Consider the following 11,232-nt stretch of genomic DNA (forward strand, 5'->3'; position numbering starts at 1 on the left):
TACAGCATCTTAACATAGTAAAATGTCCCAAGGTGTTTTACAGGAGCAGTCAGAGAAGATCTGACACCGAGCCACAAAGAAATATTTGGACGGGTGAGGTAGCTTTTAAGGAGCTTCTTAAAGGAGGAGAGAGAGAGAGAGAGAGAGAGTGAGAGAGTGAGAGAGAGAGAGAGAGAGAGAGAGAGAGAGTGAGAGAGAGAGAGAGTGAGAGAGAGGGAGGGGTTCGGGGAGGGAATTCCAGAGTTTAAGGCCTAGATCCGCCAATGGTGGAGTGACTGAAATTGGGGATGTGCAAGAGTCCAGAATGGAGGAGCGCAGAGATCTGAGGGTTGCAGGGCTGGAGGAGGTTAATCAAGTTACATAATGCTGACAGAGTTCAAAAAAGGTGAAGCTTCAAGGTATCTCATTTATTCAGTGAAGGGAGTCGAATTTACTTATTTGTAAAATATATATAATTTTTTTTTTAAAGTTACATCTTAGGAACACAATTAGCTTAAAAAAAGAAGCAAAATCCGTATCCTGTTCATTTCTTTAGGATTCACAACTCGATCAAATGTTGTTGGTAGTTATTTCTAACTTCTAATTAACATGGACTTTCTATTTCTGTTCCAGTCCAGGAGGTTCAATCTGCTCAGCAGCCACTTGTATCCAAAAATAAACTTGCAAATTCATTAACATTCAAAAATAGGCATTTTCACTTAGTAGCAGAATCACAGCATGAGAAACAATGCTACTAACAATGCTCATAAAAAACTGTGATCGCATCTCTCAAAGATTAATCACAATTCCCTCAGTCCATTCTCCTAAGATATTCACCCAAGTTTCGGAATCCTCCCTATTATCACTTCCCGATTTCTACACCTTTCCCAGTGGGTTCAGAGCCTATGTTGAGAGCACCAATTCAAAATGGGATTCAATGATGTACGTGTGGTTCAACAAATGCCTTTAAGTGTAAGCGCTGCATGACTAGAATTATAGTCCATGCACCTAAATATACACCAATGTGTTGTACTCATTAGCTACTTACACTGGGGCAATAGTTTAACACTCCAATCTTTGAACTGTTATTAACTCTTTTAAGGATACATCTAGTTATGTTGCTATAGGGATCTTTGGCACCAATATCCATTACCTTACATTTAATCTGCATTAAATATGTCATTCATCTCTGCTCAAGTATAAATTCCTTTGGTTAAGCTTTGCCTCAACACAATCTGCCATCCCACACAACTTTATTATTTAAAGAAAGAACTTGCATTTCTATCACGCCTTTCACAACCTCAGGACATCCCAAACGCTTTACAACCAATTAAGTATTAAGTGTAGACACTGTTGTAATGTAGGAAATGCAACAGTCAGTTTTAAAACAGCAAGGTCCCACAAAAGCAATGCAATAATGACCAGATCATCTGTTTTAGGTATAATAAAAACAGAAAATGCTGGAAATACTCAGCAGGTCAGGCAGCTTTTTTGGAACGAAAAACAGAGTTAACGTTTTAGATCGATTACTTTTCGTCAGAGGTTCTGAGTATTTCCAGCATTTTCTGTTTTTATTTCAGATTTCCAGGCTCTGTAGTATTTTGCTTTTGTAGTCTGTTTTCGGTGTTGATTGAGGGATATATATTGGCCTCAGGACACCGGGGAAAACTTCCTTGCTCTTGGGATCTTTTACGTCCACCAGGAGGGCAGACGGGGCCTCAGTTTAACATCTCATCCGAAAGACGGCATCTCCAACAGTGCAGCACTCCCTCAGCACTGCACTGGGAGTGTCCACCTAGATTGTGTGCTCCAGTCTGTGGAGTGGGACTTGAACTCACAACCCTCTGACTCAGGCAAGTGTGCTACTCACTGACCCACAGCTGACACTTATTTCATCCAGGTGACTGAAGCCTAAAAGCCAATCACAGAGAGCATTACAAGTCACTCCTCCACAATCTAAAAAACTGTTCCTTGTTAACTATCTTCTACTTTCTATTGGCTAAAACTGTTTTTTAAAAACCCAACTCAGCATGTTGTAATTTCCCCTCAAAATTGGCTGAATTTCTTTTTTGCAAACCCACCTCTATTTCTTCCCATTTTCCCCAAGTCATATGTCAACTGCAGCTTAGAGGTCTGTTGTGGCGATGGCTGGGGAGACCAAATCTTCGGCTTGTAGGAGTACTTGTGCCCGCTGACAAGACGCTTCTCTTTCCGATATTCCTTCACCTCCAACCTCTGGCCTCACACGCCAGTATTTTGGAAATTAAGAATCCAGTTATTGCAAGGCCCAGACCAATATATCCCACCGTTGTCATAACACTCAATTCTGATGATCCATACAGTACAACACCTCTCAGTTACTTTTCTACAAGCTATTGGTATTCACCCTGAAACCCGAGTGCCTAAACATTATCCACGAAGGTTTACTCTTCTTATTACTTTTAAAATGATGTGGAATATTCATTTCCTTTTAACAAACCATGTGGGTTTATCAAACTAAGTTATCTTGTAATGCATCTCACATCGTTGTCAGATCGCACCTGGAGCATGCGCCCAGTTTTGCCCCCCCGCACCCCCCCACAACATGGTAGGTGATAGAGTTGCCTTAGAAAAGAGCTCGGAGAATGATTCCGAGCTTGAAGAACCTCAACTACTCAAAGGCTCAAGGATCTGGGTCTATTAACTTTAGAGCAGCGTAGAGTTAGAGGTGACCTGACAGAGGTCTATAAAGTATTAAAAGGGCTAGATAGCATGACTATTGATAGATTATTCCAGTTTAACAGACAGGGGAGGACTAGGAGACACACATTTATACTATGTAAGAATAGGAATAGACTGGATTCTGGGAGGTTTTTCTTTTCCCAGAGCAGCAAGCCTCTGGAATGTGTTGCAGGTTGGTGTGGTGGGTGTTGACTCTCTGCCTTCAAGAGGGAGCTGGACCGGACTGGGGCAGAGATTGCATCATATAGAAGGCAAGTGTCTTTATAGGTTGATCCGTGTGATCTCCTGAACTGGTTTTGATTGCCTGAGGGGATCGGAGCGGAATTTTCTAGACTACTTTTTCCCTTATTGGCCCGGAGATTTTTTTCGCCTCTTCCAGGAGATTACATGGTACATGGTTGTGGGGGGGGGGGGGGGGGGGGGGAGGAGGAGGAGGAGTTTAGTCAGCATATGTAGAGGCAAGCCTGGTTATGTTGATGTGCTTTCTTGTCTTGTTGTCGAGTCCTGTGTTGACAAATGATGTATCATTTGCTATTATCTGGTCCTCCAGGATCTCTGCATCTTCCTCCCTCCCATTTCCAATGTTCTCATTTCATCCTGTACTTCCTTTACGATTTTGCCACACCTGCCATTGGGACCCAGTGCTTTATTCATTTTGGAAGCTCTTGTCTCCAACTAACCACTTTCTTAGTTTCCTTGACTTTCAATAGATGCTACTGGAGGTTGATGCCTCAGAGACCACATTACAAGGTCTGGCATATTGCCACATATATTTTTTGTGTGAATAATGGAGAGAAAAAAATTCAAAAAGCTCTACCCTGATCTTCTTACCACTATACTCTCCACCACACTATATTATCTGGTCATTATCACATTGCTGTTTGTGGGAGTATCCTGTGTGCAAATTTGCTGCCACGTTTCCCAATTACAACAGTGACTACATCCCAAAAGTACTTTATTGACTGTAAAGCACTGAGACGTCTGGTGGTCATGAAAGATGCTATGCAAAAATGCATGTCTTTCTTTTACATCCTCCAATTAACATGATTGTTCTGCAGTTTTGCATCTAATAGAATCATAAACTCATTTGCATTTTCTTCACTGTTCATAATGAGTAATTTTCCAAATTTTGCTCAATTTTCATTTTAACTTACAGCCTCATAGAAAGATTCAGCACATCGTGCCTGTGCTGGCTCTTTGAAAGAACTACACAATTAGTCCCTGCTCTTTCCCCATAGCCCTGAAAAATGTTCCCCTTCAAATATTTGTCCAATTCCCTTTGCAAGTTATTACTGAATCTGCTTCCACTCATCCTCCTTTTGCTTAGATCAGCTCCCTGATTAATCAGTTAATCTTATTTTAAGATGCAGCATTCACAGATTTACTAGAAACAAGCAGACAGCAACAAGATGCAATTTGCATTACAGAAAAAGGAAAGCAAGAATGGAAGGAAACAAATATACATCACTCTGACAAAGTACAGAATAAAAGAGGAATGGCACAGGTTATAAAATGTGTACACTGTAATTCCTGTATTGGACTGTTCAGTCACCCGAGAACTTACTTTTGGAGTGGAAGCAAGTCTTCCTCGATTTCGAGGGACTGCCTATGATGATGATGATGACACTACACCTCAGGAAGGATATATTGGCCTTGGAGGGGGTGCAGTGCAGATTCACCAGAATGAGACGGGGATTAAAGGGTTAATTTATGAGGACAGCTTGCACAGACTAGGCTCGAGTACAAAAGATTAAGGGGTGATCTAACTGAGGTGCTAAAGATAATTAAAGAAGTTGATAGGGTAGAGAAAGAGAAACTATTTCCCCGTGGGGAGAGAGAGCCCAGAACAAGGGGACATAACCTTAAAATTAGAGCTACACCATTCAGGGATGACGTTGGGAAGCATTTCTTCACACAAAAGGGTAGTGGAAATCTGAAATGACCTCCCCCCAAAAAACTGTTGAGGCTCGGGGTCAATTGAAAATGACCATGATTAGCCATAAGTGGATTAAGCGCAAGAGACTGAAAAAATAATATAGGTCAGGGCCGGGGTAAGTTTGGAGGCACATATCTTGAGGCCGACAAATGGGCTAGTAAAGAGCTCTAAAGCTCTTACTGGAATCCAGAGAGAATGGAATATCTAACCTATGTGGCAGAAATAGAATTGATGTTGGTCAAAAAGAAAATTCTTCAGCAAGGTCAATGACGTCACAATTATGAGGAAAAATTGAGCCAAAAAAAGTCAGGCTTCTCTGTAGAAAAGTTAGCAACTGCAAGATAAAAAGGAAGGTTGAGGAAAGCTAGCTTCAGAATGACAGTTTTGGCAAAAGGCCCAGAAGGAACAGCTGCTTAAAAGGGCCAGGAACTGAAGCATCTTTTCGCTAAAAGTTACGTTTACGAGCGTTAATAAGCACATTTACAGAGGCTGCATGCGGAAATAAATCTGTCGAAGGAAACTTCAAGCCAATCAGCTGCAAAAAAAAAAGGGCCGAACCTGTTGTGAAGTAGAAAGAAGGGCGATAGTTATGGCACACAAAATGTAGTTTCAGATCTGACTGAAGGGGATGGGGGGATGGCGAAGAGCGATGCAAGACTCCTGTCATGCCAGCTAGAGTATCAGGAGTGCCAGAAGAGTGAAAGCAGCAACTGGACTCAGGGAAACAGCAAAGGATTCTTGAGGATCAGTCCAGTTCGCAGATTTATTGTGCCAAGCGAGACATGGCTGGTTTAGAGAGGGTTGCGAGGTGCTCTGTAGGTGGTAGATATAAAATTGTGGTCAGAAGAGACCAGCAGCGAGGAGACAAACACAGAGCAGGAGTTAGAACTTTCTCCTTGCTTCCAAATTCTAAGCGGTTGTCTGGATGATCAGGGAATATGAATAGGCAGACTCAAGGTCATTCAGGGTAAGAAAGCGCTTTGTAATAGTTAACTTAATAGAGAAACAAAGCTAATCCTGTTGATGATTTTGGCAAAGGAAAACATAATAGCTCTTGGATCTAATTTTGCTGGATAAAATGTTTTAAAAGTGCTGGAAGGTCGATCATAGGCAGAAAGTGATAGAACCAACACATGAATTAATAAATAGGTGAGGGAAAAAAAGTGTATTTTTTTCCACAGGAGATTGAAGCCAGGTGATTTACAGGAATCGTGGTGAGCAGTTAGGAAGTCACGACTGACACAAACATGTGGCATTCACTTGGATTGGAAGGTGCAGTCGAAAGCCTGAGGGGGAAAGTGAAAAGGGGAAAGAGTCTGAAAGACAAATGTGAGATGACAGCTGATGGAAATGGAAAGAATTAAGGATCAGGAGGAGGTCATTCAGCCCCTTAAGCCTGATCCGCAATTCAATTGGATCATGGCTGATCTGTATCTCAACTCCATCCACTCGCCTTGGTGCCGTAACCCTCAATACCCTTGCCAAACACAAATTTGAAGACAAGGCACAAATGCTGCAGACTATAGCATCAGTCGTGTCTCAGTGGGTAGCACTCTCGCCTCTGAATCAAAACATTGTGGCTTTAAGTCCCATGCCAAAGACTTGAGCACAAAAATCTACAGTACAGTACTGAGGGAGTGTTACACTGTCGGAGGTGCCATGTTTTGGATGAGACACAAGAAATAGGAGCTGGAGTAGGCCATTTGTCCCTTTGAGCAATGGCTGATCTTCAGCCTCAACACCAGCTTCTCACACTACCCCTATATCCCTTAATTTCCTTTGTTCCCAAAAATGTATTGACCTTTGGCTGAACATGCTCAACAACGGAGCAGCCACAGCTCACTGGGGCAGAGAATTCCAAAAATTCACAACCCTTTGAGTGAAGAAATCTTACTTCATCTCAGTCCTAAATGGCCAACCCCTTATTCTGTGACCCTGTGTTCTAGATTCCCCAGCCAGGTGAAACATTTTCCCAGCATTAACCCGGTCAAGCCCCTTAAGAATTTTAGGTTTCATTTAGATCACCTCTCATTCTTTTAAACTCTAAGGGCCCGAACTTGGTGGCCTTACTGCCCACTGCCGCCGAGTGTTTTGGGCAGTCTCCCCTTGGTGAGTTTCCTCTAAGCCTCACGCCGGCGGGAGGGGGGGGGGGGACCGCTGGGAACCGCCCGCTGAAGGCTGCTAGCGCGCAAGGTGCAGAAGTGACCTCCTGCCCGCCGAGCTGACATTTTGGTGTGGGTGGGAGCCGGCAGCAGCAAGGGAAAGGACTGCTGTGTGAAGGCAGGTCTAACTCCAACGGTAAGCAAGAAGACCTTCAAAAAAAGGATAGTGAACTTCTTTTAGTTTTCTTTCAGCGATTTATGTGGATATGGTCCCCTGAAGGTGTGCCAGTGGTGTTTTTTTGTGTAAATTTTTATTTTTAACTGTTTCTCCCCCCCCCCCCCGCCCCCGACCCTGACTCAATCCTCGGCGGCACTTTGCCAAGGATCGCATTTGCTGCCAAAATTGGGAGCTCTCGCCCGCTGCCACCCAGATTTACGGCGTAAGTCGTTTTTTTGCCGCTGGGCAGTACATAAGAACATAAGAATATAAGAACTTGGAACAGGAGTAGGCCATCTAGCCCCTCGAGCCTGCTCCGCCATTCAATAAGATCATGGCTGATCTGGCCGTGGACTCAGCTCCACTTACCCGCCCGCTCCCCATAACCCTTAATTCCCTTATTGGTTAAAAATCGATCTATCTCTGATCAGAATACATTCAATGAGCTAGCCTCAACTGCTTCCTTGGGCAGAGAATTCCACAGATTCACAACCCTCTGGGAGAAGAAATTCCTTCTCAACTCAGTTTTAAATTGGCTCCTCCGTATTTTGAGGCTGTGCCCCCTAGTTCTAGTCTCCCCGACCAGTCGAAACAACCTCTCCGCCTCTATCTTGTCTATTCCTTTCATTATTTCAAATGTTTCTATAAGATCACCCCTCATCCTTCTGAACTCCAACGAGTAAAGACGCAGTCTACTCAATCTATCATCATAAGGTAACCCCCTCAGCTCCAGAATCAGCCTAGTGAATCGTCTCTGTACCCCCTCCAAAGCTAGTATATCCTTCCTTAAGTAAGGTGACCAAAACTGCACGCAGTACTCCAGGTGCGGCCTCACCAATATCCTGTACAGTTGCAGCAGGACCTCCCTGCTTTTGTACTCCATCCCTCTCGCAATGAAGGCCAACATTCCATTCGCCTTCCTGATTACCTGCTGCACCTGCAAACTAACTTTTTGGGATTCATGCTCCAAAAGAGTTTCATGCACAAGGACCCTCAGGTCATCTGCAAATTTTGTTACACTACACTCTGTCCCCTCTTCCAGGCCATCTATGTACATTGTAAACAGTTGTGGTCCCAGCACCGATCCCTGTGGCACACCACTAACCACCGATTTCCAACCCGAAAAGGACCCATTTATCCCAACTCTCTGCTTTCTGTTAGCCAGCCAATTCGCGATCCATGCTAATACATTTCCTCTGACTCCACGTAACTTTATGTTCTGCAGTAACCTTTTGTGTGGCACCTTATCGAATGCCTTTTGGAAATCTAAATACACCACATCCATATGTACACATCTAGCCACCATGCTCGTTATATCCTCAAAGAATTCCAGTAAATTAGTTAAACATGATTTCCCATTCATGAATTCATGTTGCGTCTGCTTGATTGCACTATTCCTATCTAGATGTCCCGCTATTTCTTCCTTAATGATAGCTTCAAGCATTTTCCCCACTACAGATGTTAAACTAACCGGCCTATAATTACCTGCCTTTTGTCTGCCCCCTTTTTTAATTGGAGAGCTGCTTTCCAATCCGCTGGTACCTCCCCAGAGTCCAGAGAATTTTGGTAGATTATAACGAATGCATCTGCTATATCTTCCGCCATCTCTTTTAATACCCTGGGATGCATTTCATCAGGACCAGGGGACTTGTCTACCTTGAGTCCCATTAGTCTGTCCAGCACTACCCCCCTAGTGATAGTAATTATCTTAAGGTCCTCCCTTCCCACATTCCCGTGACCAGCAATTTTTGGCATGGTTTTTGTGTCTTCCACTGTGAAGACCAAAGCAAAATAATTGTTTAAGGTCTCAGCCATTTCCACATTTCCCATTATTAAATCTCCCTTCTCATCTTCTAAGGGACCAACATTTACTTTAGTCACTCTTTTCTGTTTTATATATCGGTAAAAGCTTTTACTATCTGTTTTTATGTTTTGCGCAAGTTTACTTTCGTAATCTAGCTTTCCTTTCTTTATTGCTTTCTTAGTCATTCTTTGCTGTCGTTTAAAATTTTCCCAATCTTCTAGTTTCCCACTAACCTTGGCCACCTTATACGCATTGGTTTTTAATTTGATACTCTCCTTTATTTCCTTGGTTATCCACGGCTGGTTATCCCTTCTTTTACTGCCCTTCTTTTTCACTGGAATATATTTTTGTTGAGCACTATGAAAGAGCTCCTTAAAAGTCCTCCACTGTTCCTCAATTGTGCCACTGTTTAGTCTGTGTTTCCAGTCTACTTTAGCCAACTCTGCCCTCATCCCACTGTAGACCCCTTTGTTTAAGCATAGTACGCTCGTCTGAGACACTACTTCCTCACCCTCAATTTGCATTACAAATTCAACCATACTGTGATCACTCATTCCGAGAGGATCTTTTACTAGGAGATCGTTTATTATTCCTGTCTCATTACACAGGACCAGATCTAAGATAGCTTGCTCCCTTGTAGGTTCTGTAACATACTGTTCTAAGAAACAATCCTGTATGCATTCTATGAATTCCTCCTCAAGGCTACCCAGTGCGATTTGATTTGACCAATCGATATGTAGGTTAAAATCCCCCATGATTACTGCCGTTCCTTTTTCACATGCCTTGATTATTGCCCGCCCCACCGTGAAGTTATTATTTGGGGGCCTATAAACTACGCCCACCAGTGACTTTTTCCCCTTACTATCTCTAATCTCCACCCACAATGATTCAACATTTTGTTCATTAGAGCCAATATCGTCTCTCACAACTGCCCTGATATCATCCTTTATTAACAGAGCTACCCTACCACCTTTCCCTTCTTGTCTATCTTTCTGAATTGTCAGATACCCCTGTATGTTTAATTCCCAGTCTTGGCCACTCTGCAACCACGTTTCTGTAATGGCCACCAAATCATACCCATGTGTAATGATTTGTGCCGTCAACTCATTAACTTTATTTCGAATGCTGCATGCATTTAGGTAAAGTGTTTTAATCCTAGTTTTTAAACCATGATTTTTAGTTTTGACCCTTCCTGCAGCCCCTTTATATTCATACATATTGTCCCTTCCTATCACCTTGTGGATTACACTGATCCCAGTGCTACTCTGCTCTGTTGCCTCCTGCCTTTCGCATTCTTTCTTGGGGTCTTGTTCATCTGAGCCTTCGCCCACTCTAACTAGCTCAGAGCCCTCTCCTGGGTTCCGAACACTCCTTGCATTGAGGCACCTAGCTTTCATGCTTGCTTTTCTATTACACTTTGACCCTTTAGAATTTTGCTGTACAGTGGCCCTTTTTGTTTTTTGCCTTGGGTTTCTCTGCCCTCCACTTTTACTCATCTCCTTTCTGTCTTTTGCTTTTGCCTCCATTTTGTTTCCCTCTGTCTCCCTGCGTTGGTTCCCATCCCCCCGCCATATTAGTTTAACTCCTCCCCAACAGCACTAGCAAACACTCCCCCTAGGATATTGGTTCCGGTCCTGCCCAGGTGCAGACCGTCCAGTTTGTACTGGTCCCACCTCCCCCAGAACCGGTCCCAATGCCCCAGGAATTTGAATCCCTCCCTACTGCACCACTGCTCATATTCATATTCATCTGAGCTATCCTGCGATTCCTACTCTGACTAGCACGTGGCACTGGTAGCAATCCAGAGATTACTACTTTTGAGGTCCAACGTTTTAATTTAGCTCCTAGCTCCTTAAATTCGTCTCGTAGGACCTCATCCCTTTTTTACCTATATCGTTGGTACCAATGTGCACTACGACAACTGGCTGTTCACCCTCCCTTTGCAGAATGTCCTGCACCCGCTCCGAGACAACCTTGACCCTTGCACCAGGGAGGCAACATACCATCCTGGAGTCTCGGTTGCGGCCACAGAAACGCCTATCTATTCCCCTTACAATTGAATCCCCGATCACTATTGCTCTCCCACTCTTTTTCCTGCCCTCCTGTGCAGCAGAGCCAGCCATGGTGCCATGAACTTGGCTGCTGCTGTCCTCCCCTGATGAGTCATCCCTCTCAACAGTACTCAAAGCGGTGTATCTGTTTTGCAGGGGACCCCTGCACTACCTTCCTTGCACTGCTCTTCCTGCTGGTCTTCCATTCCATACCTGGCTGTGGACCTTTCATCTGCGGTAAGACCAACTCGCTACACGTGCCACTCACGTCATTCTCACCATCGTGGATGCTCCAGGGTGAATCCACCCTCAGCTCCAATTCCGCAACGCGGACCGTCAGGAGCTGGAGGCGGATACACTTCCCACACACTGGTATATCTTTTAGAGGAATCTTCCTGGCAAAGTACCGCCAGGTCTCTCGG

The 11,232-nt window shown here is 43.9% G+C and overlaps 1 protein-coding gene across 12 annotated transcripts in view; it reads right to left on the minus strand.

The window, feature by feature from the left end:
• The window catches only part of znf462 (zinc finger protein 462), a 100,438-nt gene that overhangs the window by 37,810 nt on the left and 51,396 nt on the right, over positions 1-11,232 (minus strand). The gene's annotated exons all lie outside the window — the stretch shown is intronic.

This window comes from Pristiophorus japonicus, chromosome 1 (assembly GCF_044704955.1).
Source record: "Pristiophorus japonicus isolate sPriJap1 chromosome 1, sPriJap1.hap1, whole genome shotgun sequence".
Classification (NCBI taxonomy): domain Eukaryota; kingdom Metazoa; phylum Chordata; class Chondrichthyes; family Pristiophoridae; genus Pristiophorus; species Pristiophorus japonicus.